This window comes from Fukomys damarensis, unplaced genomic scaffold (assembly GCF_012274545.1).
Source record: "Fukomys damarensis isolate Sample0158 unplaced genomic scaffold, DMR_v1.0_HiC HiC_scaffold_38, whole genome shotgun sequence".
Classification (NCBI taxonomy): Eukaryota; Metazoa; Chordata; class Mammalia; order Rodentia; family Bathyergidae; genus Fukomys; species Fukomys damarensis.
Window position 1 is genome coordinate 28631363 of NW_022900950.1, and position 22515 is coordinate 28653877.

General features: G+C 40.8%; 1 pseudogene; it reads right to left on the bottom strand.

Annotated features, from left to right (window-relative positions):
* Positions 1 to 10271: 10271 nt before the first annotated feature.
* Positions 10272 to 20415, bottom strand: LOC109117511 (annotated as a pseudogene).
* Positions 20416 to 22515: the final 2100 nt, after the last annotated feature.

A 22515-nucleotide genomic window follows, 5' to 3' on the forward strand; every position in this document is an offset into this window, starting at 1 on the left:
TTTAAAGGTATTGTAAATGGAATTATTTTTCTGATTTCTTTCTCAGCTATTTCCTTATTGGTGTATAGAAAAGCTACTGATATTTTAAATGTTGACTTTGTTTCCTCTGGAACTCAGCTTTAGAGCCTTAGATCTTACTGTTCACACTAGTTAAGAAGGCTTCCTATGAACAAATTATTTGTTAATATGTACATCACCTGAACCAGTGAGCTAGCTGGACGAAGAGGTCCCTTGTTTTGCTTACCCAGCAGATTTGCTGCTACAAGGAAAGAAGGCAGGAAACCTCTGTCGGCCCAGAATGCTGCCTGGAAATGCAACTGACAGCCCCCATTGTGGCTCAGCCCCCCAGCTCTGGCCCCAATAGACTGTCCAGAGTCAGTGGTCTATGTAGGGCTGGAGGGAGGCACAGGGATGGACAAAGTCCTGCTTTATTAGAACAGATAGAGCACCAAAAGGCTTTTGTTTTTATAAATATGGCTCTAAGAGAAGACAAATTGAGACTGGTGCTTACAACTAAGTTTGAAATTTTTCTGAAACTATGAAGGATAAATTATAGTTAATCATAACAATTATGACCATCTACTGATCCCTTAATGCACAGCAGATAGTGGGCCAAATGAGTTGTTGTCTAGTTTCTTAATCTCTGAATAGCCCTAAGTAGTTGGAACTTTCTCCCATCAAAAGGTGGGAACATGAGGCTCGGAGAGACACCTGCCATGCAGCTAAGATGTTGCTGAATCCCAGGAATGGACACAGGTTTGTTCCAGTTTCAGAGACATCCTTCTCCTTCCACTCTCTCACTTTCTGCAACCTCTGACCCTGCTTTTCTGCCTCTCCCTATAAATTGAGGTGTAACTGACACACAGTAAAAAAGACAGTTTTTCATTGTTATTTTTGTTTAGAATAAACTAGCATTGAAATTATAAATTTAAAAAAATCCTAACCCCTCAGAGATGTGCTGTAAAGGATTTACAGTGAAATAGTAAATGTCTGCTTTAAAACACTCTAGGGAGAAAGAAACTTTAGCGATGGGTGTGGTTCAGTGGGCTAGTGTTTGCCTACCATGCATAAGAGGCTTGGATTCCATCTTCAACAACACATTAACTAAATAATTAAAATAAGATTAACTTTAAGAAATGAGTGTATAGAGAAAACTGTAATAGGATACCATTTTAATAATACAGCTGAGTCCTCAGGCTTGGACTGGAATATTTCCAGCATCCAAGGAGCCCTGCATTTATTGTCTCATGAAAAGTTTATCCAGTCTTAGTGGAAAGTGACACAAAAGTAAGATCTTGTAGGGTAGAGACAAGTGTTATCTGCAACAGATCAGATATTATCAGCAAAGATGTCTGTGACTGAGATGCAATTGAAATCAGCAAAGTTGTTGCCTCAACCATATTTCATATTCAGTTTGGATGTCAGAAGCTAATTTCAATTTTAATTCTTTTTCCCAGATGTGATTCAATTTGCCTGACATCCTTTATAGGAGACCATGCACTTTATGAAACAAGCTGCCTGTGAGGCCTACTTGGTCTGCACTTTGATGGGACTCATGACACAGGTGAGGCACTTTCTTTGCAACCCCTTTCTGCTTCAGTCTGTGTGTGGAAGAAGCCAGGAATCACAGGGCTGCTGTCACACTGTCACTATTAGTGCTGTGGTTGTTTATGCTCAAAGACTATCTTGTTTTTGTTTTTTATTTTACATCTTGAAACTTTCTATAAATACTAAGTAAAGTAACAGATCGTTTAACAGTGTGTAGATGCTCTCCTTGGGAAAACTGTACATTCAAATTCTATCCCATTAGTTCGATGTGTCTGATGGGTTAGATGTAGCAGTCGGGTTAAAGGATCTTGGTTAGAGTTCTTCGGAATGGAAAGTGGCAAGCTGCTGTCACAGAACGATGATCTCAGAGATAAGCAGTAGACCTGCTGAGTAGAATTTAGCTGAGAGGGAGGCCCACTTCCAGTGTGTTTTTTAATGTAGGAGGATGACTTAAGAGCATTGAGATGAGAGAAGGGGCTGAAGGAAACAAAGTGAGTAATTACTGAAAACTGCTGAAGTAAACCATACTTGGAGCAACTCTTGCTCGGCTAATAACCCAGGGAAGTGACATTTGACCCACAGCAGCTGGGTGTGAAGGCACAACTTTTCTCATCCCCCAAGAATGAAATGGCAGCTCCGGACACTGCTGCAGCTCTGAACAAACATGAGGATTTTCTGTAAAGAGACACAGAATTAAGTGTGGGCTTCTCTACAGGCAAACCTTATCTCTTCTTACCCTTCCTCACTCCTTTCCCTGACACTGGCATATGTCACTCTTTTCCACTTTTGTTGGAGATAGATATCAGCAATGGGCTTATATCTTAGTGAGCCATGGAAAGTAGAAAAGAACAAAAGTCGCAAATGCATTTAATACACCTAACCTACCAATAATATTTGAAAATCATCTATCTGATTAAAAAAAACTCCCTGCAACTCAACAACAAAACTCTGATTTAAAAAATAAGTAAAGGACTTGAACAGTTTTCTAAAAATGATGAACAAATAACCAACAAAAATATGGCAAGATGTCCAACACCATTAATCATCAGAAAAATACAAATCAAAACATGGGGATTCAACAAAACACTAAAACTAGCAATTTCATTTGGCCAAGCTGTTCTCCTTCTAGATATCTTCCCCAAAGTGTTAAAGACATCCTATTACAGGGATACATGCATACCATGTTTATAGCAGCACAATTCACAATAGCTCAATCTTGGAAGCACACTCTACACCCATCAATACATTAATGGATAAAGAAAATATAATATTTACACATAATGGAATACTACTTTGCCACAAAGAAAGATAACTGTGAGTCATTTGTAGGAAAATAGATGCACCTGAAGATTATAATGTTAAGTGAAATAAATCAGACATACAAGATTAAATATCACATCATTTCTTTTGTGTGAGAAACCCAAATTATAAATAAAGAGCAAAACAAAATATAGATGATGGGAAGTAGGGATATACATTTTTCTCAAGAGGGAAGGGGATCAAGAGATGGAGGGAGGGAAGATGGGAGAAAGGGATGAAAAATGAAATTAAGATGTGTTATGTATGTGCACCAACTCTGCATAAGAAATGTAAACATTACTGCAAATATGTACTAATAAAAAACTTAAAAAATTTTTTTTGTAACATGAGGACTCTTAACTTCATCAGCGAGTTAACCCACTGCTGAGAATGTATTTTGATGGCATTATTGGGAATTAATGGAAAGCGGAGGTGGGGTCTCGTTGAAGGGAATGGATCATGAGGACATGAACTTGAGGACTACGTTTAGTCTCTGGCCCCTTTTTTCTGAGCTCTTTCCCTTTTCTTCTGCTTCCTGGGGTCCACGAGGTGAGCAGCTTTCCTCTTCCACACGCTTCTGCCTTATTTCTGTTTTGCCACAGGCCTAAAGCAGTGGTGTCAGCTGACTATGAATGGAGCCTCTGAAAATATGAGCCAAAGTAAACGTTTCCTCCTTTTAGTTGATATTCTCAGATATTTCATCACACTGGCACAAAGCTGACCCATCCACCCGACTGCAGAGCATTACCTGCATCCCAAGGGTTAGCAAAGTTCCCCCTGACCATATTAGGCAGATCGCTGTTACCCACATTCTGTACTCATGCACTCTAGAGTGGCCATTAGTAACAACGCAATACCGCCAGCCACATGGAAGGGATGGCTTTGGTTTTTCTTCTCAATGCTGTAAAATCCAGTAAAATTTATATCAAGAGAATGTGTGAATGCATCATTGAAATTACTATCCAAACACTCAAAGACAAGAAAGAACTCCTGGGAAGGAGGGTGGCCATCTGGATGAGATGTGCAGTGAGATGAATCTTATAATAAAGGTGATAATGATAGTTATAGGTAGTAGAGGAGCGAGGCGCTCAGGGAAAAACAAAATACGTACTAGTGTCTGTATGGGCTTTTGAAAAGGAACAGAATCTGGGCTTTACCAAAGTTCTTTCCCTAATTTTGTTCTATGGTTTTTGGAAAATCATTCCATCTGTGGGCCTCAGTTCTTGAAAATGAATAGTAAATGGGATGGATTTGAATCAATCGTCTTCATGTGCTTTCAAAGGAAATAATCTATCACTATAAGACAAAGGTGCAAGGTAATGTGTTTTATAGGAAATGGCGAGAGAGAGACAGAGAGTGGGAAGGGAAGGGGAGAGAGAAAGAGAGGGAGCAAGACAGACAGAGTCAAGACCAAGCTCTCCACAAACACATTTTAAAGCATGTGAGCTATCAAAAAGAGCTATCAAAAAGTTAACTCATCTGAAAACCAGATGCATAAATGCTGGCAGCAGGAGAGAATGAAGAGCTATTTTCTCCCCCTTTTAAAGAACTACTCTGAGCAGGTACAGTGCGATTTTCTTCAGTGTGAATACAGTGGGGAATACAGATGCCACTTAGAAAAAAAGAGTTGGCAAGGAAATTTAAAGATCATAAATCATACAAATTAGCTTGTCAGAGACATAATGCCCTGATGAGATACATCCAAATTCCTTTTTAAAACACCTTACTCTTTAAATTATAAAATACCGACAAAGAAATCCACGAAAAAGAAAAAAAATAGGTTGTAAATTATGTTAAGGTGAACACTTTGTAACCAGCATTCAGATCAACAAAATAGAACGTCACTGGTCACGTCCGAAGCCCCACCAGGGGCCCTGTGCCAATCCCAGCCTGTCCCGCTTTCACAAAAATTACATCTTTGCATTTCCTTGTAACTTTTTCATCCAAGTGTGTATTTGCAGACATGATAGTTTAACATTTCTGAGTTTCTTTAAGGTTGCAGGTTCCTCTTTATCACTTCCTTGGATCCTTGCGCTTGCGAGGCAGGTGCGGAACCACTGAGCTAAATCCCCGACCCATAAACTTTCTTTTTCTTATAACTTATTTGTCTGGGGCATTTGATAGGTAGAGTTTTCTAGAATCTGGATTTTTCTGACTGCATATTTGCAACACTGGTCAGCATATCCCTCTGTCCTCTGTAAGTCCTGTGAGTTGACGCAGGACTCAAAAGCTGGATCTGAGACACCCCGGTGTCCTGGTCTCCTTGGGATACCTCCCTGCTCTCTTCTCCATGAGGCCAGCTGCTGTTGAGGTGCGGGTCTCAAATGCTCTCTAACAAAGCTTTCTATTACCAAGCTGCTGATGACGGCCGCACTCTCCAGCAGCGGCTCCACTGCCACTTGTGAGTGGCTAACGTGTGAAATGTGGAAACTGTGATTGAGGAAACAAAGCTTTAATTTTATTTATTTTTACCTAGTTAAAATTTAAAATTGCAGTAGGGCAAAGGAAAGAAGGGAGTGGAGTGGAATTAATATGAGAAAATGAAAATAAAGTCTTTGTAGATAGGGAAGGAGGGAGAGATTGAAGGGAGGGCAGGGGAATGGGGAAAACATAGGAACCAAGATGGATTGTGTAAAGGTACAAATTTCCAATAATGAATGGCATTATATCAGATACATTAAATGTACCAATAAAATTAATTAAATAAAAAAGAACTATAAAAAAGCAATAAAAAATTTAAAATTGCAATGGGCCAGTGACTCCCCTGCTGGACAGCACAGGATTTCATTGAGCTTTGCAAGTGGATGATGTTGTAATTCCATCTTTTTTGTTCTACTTAGAATAACTTTCTTCCCCAGTACTAGGGATTGAACACAGAGCTGCATCCAGAGCCCCTTTTATTTTGAGACAGGGTCTCACTAAATCACTAAGTTGCACAGGTCTCAGCTTCTTAGAGTGCCGCGATTACAGGTGGGCACCACAATGCCCAGCTTAGAATGACTACATAAAAAGATACTCATTTATTGTACCAGCAATATTGGTTTTCCTTCATTATTCACAAATTTTCAAGATAATGAATTAATTTGTAACCATCCTCTGACAATTACCACTTAGTTTTAAAAGTATTTTTAGTATGTTTAAATATTTAAACTATATTTTTTAAACTGATGGGTTCAAACATAACTGGAGAGTTTCAGTCAATTGCTAGTAACATTCACCACAAGGATTTGTGCAGCTCAGTGATAGAGCACTTGCCTAGCATGTGTGAGGCCCGAGTTTGATCTCCAGCATTGAGAAAGGAAGTGTTCCACATTCACTGTAAAACTCAAATTATCCCATCTTTGTTCAGCAGGGCCCTCTTTACATGGGCTCATGAATGCTTTTGAGGTTACCCTAGTAACCCATGCTGTCTGGAATAGCAAGATATTCCAGGGTTAACTTCTACATTTCTTACACCACCTCTGAGCCAGCCATATATCCAAGAAATTCTCACTTCTTTTAGAGAGAAGAGGTATTTCAAGGTCACATTGTGAGCCCCAAAGATGATCATTGTTACTGAGGTGACCATTATTTCTAGGCCACATTAGTGACCATGATAAAGAAATATTTTACTTTTTTAAAAAAAGTTATTATTTTGCTTCTCTGGAGATCAAATCTAGGGTCTTTCCACTGAGCTACATCTCCAACCTTTATTTTTAATTTTGAGATAGAATCTTGCTAAGCTGCTAATTTGCTTAGGCTCAATCTTGCGATCCTCCTGCCTCAGCCTTTTAGAGTGCTGGCACTGTAGTCACACATAATCAAGCCTAGCCAGAAATAGTTTACTCTTTAAAAGACAAAGATCTCAGGAATTTATACTAATATTTCTGACTCAAATTCGTCCCTGCATAGTTCTTAATCATAGTTTTGTAGTCATTTTTAAAACTTATCATTATATTTATAATTCTTTTCTCCTATACCAAGAATTCTGGGTTTCAAAAACCAAGGACATGATAAAATTAGAATATCCCATGATCACTAAGTTATCTGATCTCATATTAAACATACAGCAATCTTAACATAAACATGAACACTCCTACAAGGTTATGATCAGTTGATTTCTTAGGTGGTGACAAGACAATTCCAGGGAGGAAAGAAGAGTCCTTCCCCCAGATGGTTCCAAGATAACTGGACACTCACAATCCATGTGATGGATGGGTCCTTACCTCAGACTAGATAAGAAATAAGAGGGGCATTTAGTATTTAGTTTACATTCGTTTTGCTTTTAACTCTTATACTGAGATAAGAGGTTACTTATATGTGGACAATAGGAATTACATGAAATTCTTAATTGGATGTTCTCAAGTTTTAAGAGTGCTTAACACATTCTGGTAGGGAAAAGTCAAACCCCCAATCCAAAATTTGAGTTGATTAGGCCCAGAAAGGTCTAGGTGGCTCTGTTTTCTATAAGCCTTCTGGACATTTCTCTAATCCTATTACCCAGGCTTTGAGAAGCAGTGTTCTAACTAATATGACCACAACCTTGTTCGTTCCCCATCTATCCATCCTGCATATTAAGGTTTGGACTTCTTTTTTTTGGGGGGGGTTTGAGACAAGAGTCTTGCTTTGTAGTTCAGGCTGGCCCTGAATTTACTGTGTAACCCAGGCTGGCCTCGAACTTGTGGTAATCTTCCTGCCTCAGCTTCCTGAGTACTGGAATTACAGGTGTGTGCCACCATGCCCAGCAAGACTTTACTTTTTGATTTGCAAAGCAGCCAAGCATTTCTTAAAACTGTGACATTAAAATAAGTACAAAATACATTAAAAATAAACTCGTCTAGCAGTTTCCCCGTAGCCACCAAACCAAAGCTTTTCTTTCCCTTACCTGCCAATACCTCTCTCTACATTTACTCCACTTAGTAGAGAAGCAAGTTGGTCAGATTGCAGCTGGAGATTTGGCACAAATCTTTCTAGCCATCTTTGGACTATAGCTGAAAGGTTCCTGAACTTTGTGTCTTTACTGGAACCATTTAATTAACTGTTTCTACATAAGGCCCATCTCACTTAATTTAATTTTCAGGAAGTCATTTCATTTTAAGAAATCGCCAGCAGGTCTCTTAAAATTGGCAAAAACCTATACAATATTTGCATCTCTGAAGACACAGAGCTGTAGAGAACTGTAGGATGTTGGTGATCAGAAAGAGAATTTCAGTGTTTGATGACTTTTACTCAGTTCCATAGGCATGGATAGGATGAGTGAACCAAAGACTTCTGTTTTCACCCTCTATAAAACATACTCGAAACCAGGCCCCTTCACAAAGAAACACAGCAAATCCCCATTGATGTTTCCCAGGGAAGCTGACCTTTTAACCCCATGAAATGTAGGGTCTGTTTATGAGGGTCAGGTGGGAAAAATGGATGGATTGTTTATTGCTTTGGATAATAATTCAAGTGAAATGTGACTTTGCTAACAAAATGTGACCACTCTGATGGTTTTACCAGGATATACCGGAAAGTAAGATTGATGATCTCACTCTACTGTGACGCTCTCAGATTCTAAGGAGATAGGCATCTGTATTGTTAAAGAACGGATAGCAAACATTCAGAAATTCAACTTAGTGTTAGTATTCCAGGCAGATGTCAACAGTCTTTAGCTCTTACTAGCTTTTTCATTACAGTGTTGTCTATGGAATATAAATCACCACATAACAATGCTCAAATATTTTTCCAACAGTGACTGCCTTCTTTATAAGTGACAAGGTTAAAGCTGCTAAATGTGACAGTTTGAAAAGGGAAAAATAGTACATCAATACAACAGCATGTTTCCAAGAGTCAGAGGCCATCTGAAAACTCTCCTGGTGTAGATTCCCATGTAATGGTATACGTGCGCCACCTCTAACAGACCCCAAATGGGTTACCACTGGATAATCTTAGGTTTCAGTTTCTCTCCTCATAAGCTCTCTTACTCATAAGTGCTTCCCACCTTACTTCATTATCATCATGTTTTATAATTCTGTCCCTCATTGGCCCATGTACTTCCAAAATGAAACTGTTATCTCCTCTTATCACGAAGGTAACACCAACATTTTCAGTCATTCATATGCAAGAGCAAGGAAGGGATAAAAGCCTAATGGGGATGTGAAAAATAACTGAATTATATATTGAAAGCTTTTATCTGGTCCCAGAGGCACTAAGCATCTCCTTCCTAAAATTGCCTCCCTCAGAGAACAGGCTGGATTCATGAATAAACTTCTGTATGACAATGGCTTCCTACTTGGATTAATGGATAACTTCTCAAGAGCACTTTTTTTTTTTTCAAGAGCACTTTTAAAAGAACAATATTAGAGATGTACTCCTACAACAGCAGAGTAGGTACCTCAAAAACCCATGCCTTCAAGAACTGATTTTAAAATCTGCCAAAAATGGCTCAAGCAATTCTTTCAAACTCTTATCAAACCGGTAAAGTAACTGAAATTTCACAACAATTCTAGGCATACTTTTAAGGAATACTACTGAATTGAAAAATAATAGTGAGTTTGTGACATCTTTTCCTGCTCCGTTCCAGTCCCCTCACCCACGTTGCAGGTATCCTTAAGATCTACCAGCCTTATACTTGAGAAAGGGGAAAAACAGCATCCCGGCAGCCATGCAAGGGGACAGGATGAGCCTGAAGCTCCTTCAAAGCCGCTTCCAGAAAGCTGTCTGCTTGCTCCATGAAAAGCTGTCATTTCAGGGTTTATCTTTATTAATCTTACCAGAGAATGTTAACATCTGTGTCCCACGGCATTTGTCAAATACAGCAAAGTTTGTTCAACAGAGCAACCCCTTGAGGCAGTGATATTAGTGGAGGCTAACAAGAGATTAATCAAACCCTCAAAGGAAATACTGACTTGCTACTGAGAATTTAGAAGGCTGTACACATGGGCAAAGCAGTGTGTGTGGCCAAGCAAGATCTTAGAAGGGCTATCTTCACCTTTGCAAGCCAGGAGTTAAGGGAAGGCAGAGACATGAACTGTCTCCGCATGTACTGAAGGAATGCTTTAGTGCTTCACAGGGAGCCCTCCAGGAAAGCCTGGGGGGACTTTAGTTCAGTGCATTTGAGGAAATCTTCTCTGGGCCTCAGGTGACCATTAAGCTAGCCAAGCAGAGACTTCAGTACTGTCAGCGACAATGGATGCAAATGCTATCGAGTTAATCCAGGGAAGTCACTAAGCAAGCAAATACAGCAACAGCAGTGAATTCTAGACAAGAATCTAGAATTTATAATCAAAATGTCTAATTTTCTTCTTTTGTTTTTCAAGGAATATTTAATAAATGAAGCAGAAAATCTGCTTATCTAACATGCAATTTTATGCTAATGCAGCTAAAACAAAATCCACCTGTTCTCTAAGTAAAAAGGGCTTGCTTTTTGTGTATACTCTCAATGTAATTAAAAAAACCCTTAATTAGAATTCTACAACATCATAATTTGAATAGATGCCAAATGTCCTCTCCTTTTTTTTTGTATGGGAAAAGAAAATTCCTTCAAAAATCATTTGAAGCTTGGACAAAATTCCACAACTGTATTCCTCAGGATCATTTTGCAGCCTTTGGGATTCAGATGATACAATGGAAGCTTCACTGGAGCCTTTTAGAGAGGACACTCCAGCTTGCATGATCTCATTGATCAGCAAGAAGTTGGTGGCAATCACAGTGCAGGGTGAAGCAGCTGTTTCTTCACACAACAGTTCTCCCAAATGCCTGCTTCTGCTGCTACCGTCAGCTCACTTCCACACCCACAAGTTGACCTGACTTGGGATGTTCTGCTTGGATTTTAAGTAAAGTTTCCTGAAAGTCAAAGTGAGGGTTCTGTGCAAGGACCTTGGAAATAATGAGCAATGCATCACTAAGTGCTTGAACTCCAAGTTGGGCCCTGTCCTTTACCCTGGGCTTCTGTTTTATTAGGGCTTTAGCTATTGCCACTTCTACTGCACCAGGACATGGAATCACATGGCCTCCGCCCACAGTATATTTTTGACAGCTCTCACGCCATCTCTTATCGTGACTTTGAATGGTCTTTTGGCCAATAATGTGATAGAACAGAGATTGTTGCATTTCTCAGTAAAAGTGAACTTCCCTTCTCCCAATATACACTTCTAAACCAGTTCTGCATGTCTCAAACAGTCAGAAGTCAGGTCATCAAAGGAATTTAGAGCTACTCCATCACACACAAGAGTCAGCCTTTCCATATCCCTTCTTCTAGGTCTACGTGGAGCTGCCTTGCCTTCATCTGCAAGATCATTGAGGAAAAAGGGCCAATTCCCTTTTGATTAATAACAGCAAATCCTTTAACTGAATCATTATAGACTTTTTTCCCCCAGTTCTATTATGTCTTACTCTATCTGCAGTGAATTTTCTTTTTTTGTGTGTGGGGGGTACTGGGTATCGAACTTGGGTCCTTGCACTTGTGAGGCAGGCGGCAGAACCTCTGAGTTAAATCCCTGGGCTTTCTTCCAGTTTTGACTAGTTTTTCTTTCTTCTGCACTCTTATACAAGAAGCCGGAATTCGCTTCTATTTTTTTTTTTTTTTTTTGGCATTCCAAGGAAACACTGCATGAGAGGATGTACATGTTTTCCACTCTTTTTTTTTAATTTCAGGTTGCCTTCATCTCCATGATCTCATTCACGAAGGTCAGTAGTCTCATATTTTTTTTTTCTAATGGCCAAAATGGAGTCCACTGAAGCCTCTGTTAAGACATATACAAGTTCAGCATGAACTTTAGTACATACAGAAGTTTGGGGCACATCTATAAGTGTTTTCCTATCCATCTCTTTGTTCCTTTGAATTGTTCCAAAAATTGCAGGGCCTTTTCTTTTTTTCTTTCATGCAGCTTCAGAACCTTCAGTTATTATTCTGGGATGAAAATCCTCATGTAGAGATTGGCTGTTTCGGCAGCTGTCCAATGAGGATGTCAGAAGGAGTACCATAACCAGTTATGTCATCATGTGCTGTTGCTACTTTTGCTATTAAGGAGGCTGTGGGGTGTGGAGTTTGCATTTTGTGAAGCTCCACATTGCTATCTTTAGTAAGTCTGATGTGCCTGTCACAAGAATCAAACATCTTCATGGTGCTCTTAGGCCCCAAGTTGTTCCTCAGTGTGTTCTGCAGCCCTTGTGTTGCATGGATGTTGACTACCAGAGCCACCTGGATGTATACCACTGTGGCCTTGGAGTTTCAGAAAAGGAAGAGGAGACTGGTGTGCAGTGCTGCACACTCACCTCAGCAAAAAATGTCTAATTTTCAACAAAAAAATTATAGACACACAAAGAAACAGGAAAACATGGTCTTGGTATAGGACATAATGAGGTCAATAGAAAATATTTTTGAGGAAGCCCAGATGTTATATTTACTTAAGTGACTTTATAAATGGGGAGGAGAGGAGGGGGTGAAGGGAGGGCAGGGACAAGGGGAAACAATGAGAACCAAGACCTGTCATGTAGAGGTACAAGATCCCAACAATGAATGTAACTATACTGTATCCCTAAAAGGTACCAATAAACTCAATTAAAAAAAAAGAGGACTTTAAGTCAGCTACTAGAAGATATGCAAAGTACTAAAAAATTGCATCTAAAATTAAATCAGTTCTAATTAAAATTAGTCATGCAAATGATGTTTCACCAAATAGAGAATATTAGCAATGAGATAGAACTTAGAAGAGTCAATCAGAAATTATAGAGTTGAAAAGTGTGTATATAAATGAAAAATTTAATTGAGGGTCTCAACTTCAGATTTGGGTTTTTTTGTTGTTGTTGTTTACCTGAATTATATTATCTTATATTATTTATTTATTTATTTATTTGGTGCTGGGGATCAAACCACTAAGCTAAATCCCCAGCCTTATTTTTTATTTTTAAATTAATTTTATGGGTACATTTTAGATGCACATAATGCTAGTACTTCAACAGGAGATTTGAACTGGCAGGAAAGAATCAGATCATTATTGAATTGATCAATTGAGCTTATTCAGTCTGGTAGGTCAAAAGGGAAAAAAAGACTGTGGGCTCCATCTAGAGTACCAACATACACATACATAATGGCAGCCCCAGAAGGAGGAAAAACAGAGAAAAGTCAAAGAACATTTGAAGAAATTATGGTGGAAATTTTTGAAATTTTGTTTAAGAAATATTAACCAATACATCCAAGCTTGAAAAACTCCAAGTAGAATGAAGTAAAAAAGATCTATATCTAGAAATACCACAGTGAAACTATTGAAGTACAAAGAGAAAAATCTTAAAAACAGCAAGTGAAAAAGCAACTCATCACATAAAAAAGTGGATTTGTCATGTGAAATCACAGAAATCCGAAGATAGTGAAATAATATATTTAAAGTACTGTGTTGATATAACTGTTGTGAAGATAGCGGACCCTGGATGGAACTGGCTTCTTTATGAGAAGAATATAATTCTGCCTGAGACTTAATGAATCCAAACCTGTGTCATGCCTGTGTGAATAGCCAATTAAACACTGGAAATGAAAATTGTTTTCGTGACCCCCTCACCCACCAAAAAAAAGTACTGGGGGAAAAAATCAACCAGGAATTTTTAATCAGCAAAGTTATCTTTCAAAGTTAAAGCACAAATTAATATATTCCCACATAAACAAAATCTGGGAGAATTTACCAGAAGCAGCCATGCTATATAAGATACACTACATGGAATCATCAGGGTGAAATGAAAGACAGAGGATGGTAAAAATAGAGTTAAATATGATAGCATAAATATATTTTTGTTTGAAACTGTATTCTTCTGTTATCTGATTAAAAGGCAACTATACAAAACATAAAAATGTATCATGGGCTTTTAACCTACAAATATGCAAGTTGTGTGACAGTGCAGGAAGGGAGGTGAATGAAGCTAAAATGGAGCAAAGTTTTTATATACTATTGAAGCTAAGTTGCTAATAATCCAAATTAGAGTGTGCTAAGATGTTAATAGAAAGTAATAGGACAAATACTAAGAAAATACCTTTGTAATAGCCAAGTAAAACAAAAACTAAAACTATTCCATTTGGCCTAGTGTTCCCTCTCCATGTATCTTCCTGAAAGAGTTCAAAGAATAATATTACAGTGATATATGCATACTAATGTTTATAACAGCACAATTTATAATAGCCAAATCTTAGAAACAGCCCATAAGCCCATCAACAGATGAATGGATAAAGAAAATGTGGTATTTATATACCGTAAATGGAACTGGCTCTGCCAGTAATACTCTGCCATAAAGTTTATCCTAAAGAAGGATAAACTTGAGTCATTTTTAGACATATGGATGCAACTCAAGCCCATATGGTTAAGTGAAATAAATCAGACATACAAGTTTAAATATTGCATTGCTTCTTTTGTGTGAGAAACCCAAATGGTAAGTAAGGTGCAAAATGGAAAATAGATATTGGAAGGTAGGGAGAACAGGATCAAATGGGAAGAGGAACAAGGGAAGGGGAAAAGTTAAGGGAAAGAAAGGAAAAGGTATTTTAAAAAGAGCAAACAAAAGGGGAAAATATGGAAACAAAGCTTTTGCAAATTGGGAGGGAAAGAAGGGCTGAAGTTAGGGGAGAGGATTGGGAAAAAAAGAATTAAGATATATTATGTACAGGTACAGATCCCCTACTATGAATAATTATTTATGGCAAATACAAACTAATAAAAAGTAAGTAATATAATTACAAATTAAATTAATAAATAAAAAGCCAAATAAAAGAAAAAACACATTAATTAAAATGTTATGCTAGATAATATCTGTTTAACACAAAAGAAGCAATAATGGAGGAAGAGAAGAACAAAATACAAAACAGAAAAAATGGAAGATAAAAACCCCACCTAGTTAGTAATGACATTAAATGTAAATGGATTATATTCTTTAATTAAAAGGCAGAGACTGGCAAGTTTAATGGTGCAACTCCATGATATTTACAAGGGCCACACTGTATATTCTCAGCGGTCAGATGAGCTATTCAGATCCAGTAAATCCAGGAAATGTGGAGATGGAACATAAAGTCAGGTAAGTTGGATGAAATGAATGTCCAAGTTGGTCCATGCACTCTACTTAGCCTAGAGAATAGACTATACTAGGGCTCTGGAAGCACAATACAGGCTCAGAAAAATGGGATTGGAATTTGAAGAAAGTAATGCCATTTCTTTCATGACTCTGCAAGGGAATTGCCCTATTTGTGGGTCCTTCATATAGAGGCCTCATCTAAGAATCTAGAAATCTCTCTTAATGGTTCTTTTAGGATAAGGTTCTATGATATTAGTGCTTATTACATTACTTTCCTCCTAATAGTCAGACACAAGCAAGCTTCCTCATAGCCTGGGTGGATAGCTGCACCTAAGACCCTTGAGCAGGTTGCAGATAAAGAACATTAAGTGCTTTTTATGTATCCAGAATGAGTAGAATATTACCCACGGACATCTGCCTCATTAATTTTAACCTTTCAAAGTTAGATAAACAGAAGTGCCCATCATGGGACACTTTCCAATTAGAAAATGGAGGTTGCTCTTACACAGCAGTGGGATTTTAAGATTCTCAGTAAACTGATAGAGTATTGGACTGAAAAGCATTTGAATCCACAAGCTCTCATTTGCTCCTTCACCTTCCTTGCCTGCTTCCACCACTGCCTTTCCTGGCCCTCAAGTCTGGAAGAGCAGGTTATCTCAGAGAAGGCAAATTCACTGGCCAGATATTCAACTAGCAAGGCATTGGTTGGAAGAGGAAAAGGTCACAAGAATGTAGGAGAGAGTTCATAGCTTAAATCCACATTAAAGTGGATGATTTCTCTGAGTTAATGAAGCAGAGTCCTATTTATGGTGTGACAGCACATCTAGAGAAAAGTTATTTCTGGAACCAGGGGGCATTACATGATCAGCCTCCCTGTATCTGAATTCTTAGGTTCCAGAAGTAAACCGGGTACCTCTGACAAGAAAAGGCCTGCCTTCTTTTCTACCAGAACTAAAGTAGGTCAGCTCATGTTCAGGATTTCCATCAATTCGAAGATCCACTGCCAGTGCAGGCAAGAAAACCTATGATGTTTAAAGTCACTGCCTTGATTTAATTGTTGAATCAAATTGGAGCACTACACTGGGAATTAGGAGATTACTTTTCAGACTGACAGACACCAATGTGATCATTTATGCTGTCCTGTATTACTCTACCTCTGTTTCCTGGAATTCTGTGGGGTGTCCTAGTAGACACACTCCTGGCTTCTGCCTTGACAATCTCTACTGGGCCCTATGCTCTTCTGATGATCATTCCATGTAGGGTAAAATCCAAACTTCCCCCATGGTTCTTCCACCTTCCCAGGTTACCTTGCTTCTTTCTAATTTACCTACACCAGCTTTTCCATCTCTCAAACTGAACCTGGTTTCCCACCTCTATATTTTTATACTTCCCTGAAAATAGCCTGGAACTAATTTCTCATCCTCTAGGTTTAGCAATAAGCCCTGTCCCCTCCCCCTGTGATGTTTTGTTGACTTCATCCATAACATGAATCATAGTCTAATTATCCACATTTGTTCACTTGTTTGTTTTAGGGCTCCATCTCTTCGTCATAAGGTGAACCATGGTGGGGTTCTTGTGTTTGGATCATGAAAACCTGGCACAGAGATGAGTAGTAAACACAAGGTAAGGATTTTGAACTTTAAGAGAAATGAAATTCATCATCTGGCAAGGATAACTTCAAATGTGTGTTATGTAACAGTCTCCCATGTGGTTTCTTGGCAAAGTGACTTACAAGGGGAGATAGGGAAGTGGTTTGGAAGACCAGGAAATAGCTGATGATGACTATAATGGAGGGTGGATGGAGAGTAATGGCAGGGAAGGAGCCACGGTCAATGGGCTGCAGGAAGGGCAGGAGCTGGCAAGGTCAAAGTGCAGTGGTGAAGCCACTTGGTGAGGGAGGGCCAACAACAGGAAGATAAATTCACTTTAGAGGCTGAGTTTGAGGTGTTCACGGGACATCCAGGAGGAGACGACAAGTATGTGATTAGATGTACAGCTCTGATGGACAGAGATGTGGGCTGAGACTAAAGATGTGGAAGCTCTACCAACATCAGATACTGGTCACCAGAGGCAGGCACCACAAGATCTGGCAAGAGTAGAGAGAAACCATCACTATATAAGAGTTTAAATGGAAAACTGACATTGGTCCAGAGGCACATGAATATGAATACACAGAACTGGGTGGAGATCTGAATTAGAGTTGTCAGGTTTAAAAGAAAAAAAAAAAAGATATTTAGTGGTATAGTCTAAATGTCCCCCCAAACTAATGTTTTGAAACTTAATCATTAATGTGACAGTATCTGGAGGTGGAGCTCTCTGGGGGTGATTAAGTCATGAGGGTAGTGGCCTTGGGCATAGATTTAGACTAGAAAAGACTTGAGCGGGGTGAGTAGCTCCAGTCATTCTTCTCACTATGTAGGACACCCTATGGATCCCCTCTTGAGACTCTGAACCTGAGAGCCCCTTGATCTTGGACTTCTATTCCTCCAGAACAGCAAGATACAGGTTCCTGTGGCTTATATCATGAACCGATTCCAGTGCCACACACTTTAGATCCAGCCACCTCTGAAAAAGCCCCACCTCTGACTGCCTGAGGCTTTGGAGGTGCATCTAGACACGAGCCATAACACAATCAAGAGAGCACTCTATTTCAGGAAACTAAGGACCACTACGATTAACTTTATACTGGACCAAGGTATTCAAAAGCCAGATGAAATACAAAGTGAGGGAAACAAGGTAGGCGTTGGGAACCCTCTATGTGAGTGCTTCAGCTGCTCAGGCCCTGTGGAAATGTCTCAGTTGGAGAGGTTGTGGCCACAAACTCACAGATGGCACCTCTGTGAAAAGGCCCACTGGAGTTGCCTGGAGAGGTCTTCCAAAGTTAGCCAGGACTCTTTCCACCCTTGCTGGTTTGTGCAGGTTTCTGTTTGTCAAAAGCGCAGCCTGAAGCTCTACCCACATCCCCTCTTCAGACGCCTACCGCCTACGGTTTCCTTTCTCTTCATCTCCTTTTGTGCTGCTCTGCAGGGACCACAAATCCAAGCACTCTGAGCTGCCTTCCCAGCCATAGCAGAGCATCTGTCAGGAATTCTGACACACAATGTCTGGCTCAGTGAGGAGCAGCACCCAAGCATCATTGCATTTCTAGTCCTCTGGAAGCCAGAGATTCAGAGATTTGAGTTTTCACTTTCCATGAGAAGGAAACATTTGAGGTTAAAAAGACAGGCTTATGACGAGTAACAAAATATCATGCTGTACTCCATAAATACATACAGTTGTCAATTATGTGTCTCTTACATCACTAAATGAAAAACAGAAAGGTAGGTTGATATTATATTAAAAATAAGTATACTTGCTACCTGCTGGGAATGCTATGACTCTGTTGGTCCTCTGGGCTGCAGATCCAATAATCAACCTTTGTTACTTCCTGTTTTTCTGAGAGGAAAGCAGTTACTGTCCAGCTATGTGCTCATTTTCATACATATTCATCTCAAGAGAAACGAAAAATGGGCCAGGCATGGTGGCACATGCCTGTAATCCCAGCGTTTGGGAGGCTGAGGCAGGAGGATCGCTGAGAGTTTGAGACCAGCCTGGTCTCCATAGTGTGAGTTCCAGGTCAGTCTCAACTACATAGCGAGACCCTGTCTCAAAAAATGAAAAACAAAAAATAAATAAAAGAAGGAAAAATAAAACTGGAGATGCACATTGGAGCCTGAAGTAAAAAGAGAGTGCAGAATTTGAGGTCAGATGGGTTTAGGTTTTAATCCTAATTCTAACCCTTAATAGTCATGTGTCCCTGGGTAAATTCTATAGCAGTCAGAGCCTCAGTTTGCTTATCTGTAAAACTGAAATGATCCCCACTCCAAAACTGCAGGATTCCTTGTATCAAAGCAGCATTTGACACAGAATTGCCCCTTGTCTCCTGGTGCCATGTTTCAGCCCAAGCCCCCATAGGACAGTCTGCAATCTTGTCATGAGTTGAGATCACAAAGGCAGCTATGAGATCCCAGAGCCCCAGTCTCAGGTAGGCACTCAGCACATTACAAAGGGAGATAATATAAAGTGGCCACTAAATGAGGTGGACGCAGGCAGCTGGAGGACATGCTTGCAGAGAGCTTGAGTAGCAAGGGCCGATGCCATGCGAGCTGCTGAGCAGCCAGAATGACAGTGGCCAGGAGCCAGCAGCCAGCCCCCAAGGGCCCTTCTGGGTGGCCTCCACCTCAGTTGTGTCACCAAATCTCCTGGAGGAGAAGAAGGGACCCAGGGCCTCCCAGAATACCAGCCCCTTGGGACATTTGCCAAGTCCTAGATCAAAGAGTTCTGGGTACAAGAGGCCTCCCCACATGTCCTGCAACCTAGAAATAGTGTGTGGGGAGATAAAAACTGTCCTGGCAGGAGCTTGCAACAGTTCTATCTTCACTCCTGGAATGCCTCCATGTGGCCCACCCTTCAAGGACTTTGCAGTGGGTCCCCCAATGCTGTCCATAGCTATGGAACACAATCTCTGTCTCCCTCAGTCCTTGAGGAAGGTAGAGCAGTGTGTGATCTGTCATATGTGTGTCCGCACAAGGGAGGGAGGGTGATGGGCTAATTGGCTGCCGCCTTGACAGAGATGCCGTGCAGAGTGCTGTGGGCAGGGAGTGGGCTGTGGTCAGGGCTCGGACCATGGCTGGGGGACCCTTTCCCAGCTTTTCACTCCGGATCCTGGGGTGACACACATCACACCTGAGCTGGCTGCATGGCTGGATTTTCCTTGTAATCTCTGGGGAAGGCAGAAGAATAGCCTTTCTAGGCTTGCATGAGATCTGAATCCATTTCACTCTACTGTGACCATGGTGTGTGTGTTGGGGGCCCTTGACAGGAGCTGCACATAATTCTGCACGCTTACTTTGTTGCTTTTACTGACACCTCAAAGCAAGTATTTTTCATTACTTTGGGCCACTGGGAAATTGCTTTACCTCTCAGCTCTGACTGGAGACTGGAGTCCGTATTTGTCAGGCAGCGGACTTCACTCTATTCCTGCCCCAGGCTGCTCCTCTGTTGACCTAACCTTGCTCTGGGAGGACTCAGTCACTCTCACTTGCTTCAGCTGTTGCTGAGAGGCAGGGGCCACTGAACCAAGAGTTTCAACCTTTTCTGCTCTGGAATTTAGTTGTGTATCTTCTCCTTGCCAAACCTAGGGATCTCCCATGAAAAGGTCTTCAAGAGACTCAGAATCCCACCTTCTTTCCTCTTATATCCACCTTTCCCTGTAACTGTTTCCTCTGGAACCCAGCCACCTGCCCTACATCTCAGACTCATGCTCACTACCTCTACACTTCCCTGTCTCCATCTCTACCATCTTCCAGCCAGACTCACGCCCTCCTACTGACTGAGTCACTGAACTTGTCCCTTAAATCTATGGAGCACAGAGAACGGTACCCCAGAGTATGGCAAAATGTCCTGCTTTCCACTTGTTAACTTGCCTTTCGTTGTAGAAATGTTAGCTACGAGCCTGCATGGGGAGGAACGGGCCGCAGCTGCGACAAGTCTATCTGTGTTCATCAGTTTTTCCATTACTGTGACAAAATACTTGAGAGAAATAACTTAATAAAGGAAAGATTCATTTTGGCTGGTAGTTTCAGTCCATGGTTGCTGGACCCCACCACTCATGCGCTGGTGGCAGAAATGCCATGGTGGAAGGGTGTGACAAAGAAAAGCTGCTAACCCCAAGGAAGCTATGAAATAGAAGGGGAAGGCTAAGAACCAGATATAGTCCCCAAGGTCACCCCAAGACCCTCTCTCTCCAATCAGGCCCTCCTGTTTCCATCACCTCCCAATAATGCCATCAGATTGTGGGTACATCAATAGATGAATGCTCAGATGAAGTTACAGCCCTCAGGATTCAACCACTTTCCAAAGGCTCCATCTCTTGACCCCTGCTGCACTAGAGACCAAAGCTTCACCTCATGCACCAGAGAAAACCTGCTGTCCTGGCAAAGGGAGCCTCTTCACATAAGAACTCAGGCTTCGAGGGCAAGTTCAACATCTACAAAAGGCCCACAACCCTCCTGCTGTACTCTATGGTCCCCCAGGATTCCTACTCTGGGCTGAACACCCTGATTGCTGCAGCTATGCCTGCTGGCAGAGCTTGTAGAGCTATCTAATCAGGCATTCTTGGGTTGATCTACTTAGTTCCTGAAAAGGCAGGCACAGAACCAGACCCCATGTCTGCATGGCAGTCCCAAGGATCACAATAACAGCAAAAGCACTGTGTCCCCTTTTCTTGTAACGCCAAGCTTCCTAGAAGCCACAAGAGGCTGAGTTAGGTTCTCAGGGCCTCTCTTCTCAGGGCCTATCATTGTGTGGGATTCATCAAAATCCACTCCCAAATCTTTGTCTCCTAAATTTTTAGGTTAGGTTTCTTCTGACCTATACTGTACTTGAATAGTTGTGAGGGGAATTTCTGTTACATGTTACCACCAGGATTTCAGGTCAGCACACAGTATCATTTGAAACCTGCCTCTGACAACCGTTAATCTGCCACTTTGTATTCCCTGAAAATCTGACCTGTACGTTCCCAGAGCCCAGTGCTATTTCACTAGAAACCTCCCTAGATACATTCTGAGAGCAGCTGTCACAAGTTCATCTCCATCTAAAGAACTAGGTAGGATGGTTCTTCTTTTAAGAAAAATAAAAAGCAATGTTCACTCTGGGAAAGGAAATCCAGGCAATGCTCAGGGCCAGGGTAAATACATGGGTTAGGTGCAAAAAGCACTCAGGACCTGGGAATTTGATGGCAGGCAGATTGCACGTGCTGGGAGCAATCAGAAACCAGTTCCAAGTTCCATCCCTGGATATCCCATGGGTTGATCTTAAAGCAGCCTCACAAGCCTCAACCCCATAGCTGTGGATGCAGTTTCTCTTCTTTCCTTCATTTCTCAGAAGTAGAACTACAGGCACAGACACCTCCTTGCATTGTACCTGGGGCATCAGGCGTGGTTCCTTCTTTTCACCCACTCCTTACCAATGAATGCAAACCCTTCAGCTCTTCACTCCCCCAGCGTGTTGCTAAGTTACAGAAGATAATAAGGACCACGTTTGGGGGCTCATTATAATTCCAGTCACAGAGCTTTCTTTCTCTCTTTTCTTTTTTTCCCTGAGGAGGCTGGAAGGAAAATGCTTGTTAAACTGTAATGCAGAAAAACCTTCCATTTTCTGGATGGGTAACAGAGATGCCCGGCAGGATACTTTGGCTCTTGCAAAATACACAAATGAGCATCCACTGCAGCAATCCATGAAATGCTTACTTGGATCCCTGCCTTGCTTTAAGCAAAATGTTTGAAAAGCCTGCAGACGGACTGAGAAGTTAAAACTCCTCTTTCTAAAGTCGCAAAGGGAATTGCTGTCATTCCCCCTTAGTTCAAAGTATTGTGGCAAGCCAGCCAGTACAGGTTTTATGCCTGGAAAGTGCCTCCCTTGGATTTTCCAAGCAACACTTGTAAGGCAGATTAGAAGAAAACAAGGTTTTAATTCATTCCAATTCATGTTATAGAATGGGCTCCTGGCACCTGTGATATCATTCTCTGAGCAAATGATGGAGGAGGACAGGCTCAAAAATGCAGAGAATGCTGGCAATATCCAACTGCCTGTAGCTACAGGGAGAGCCAACCATCC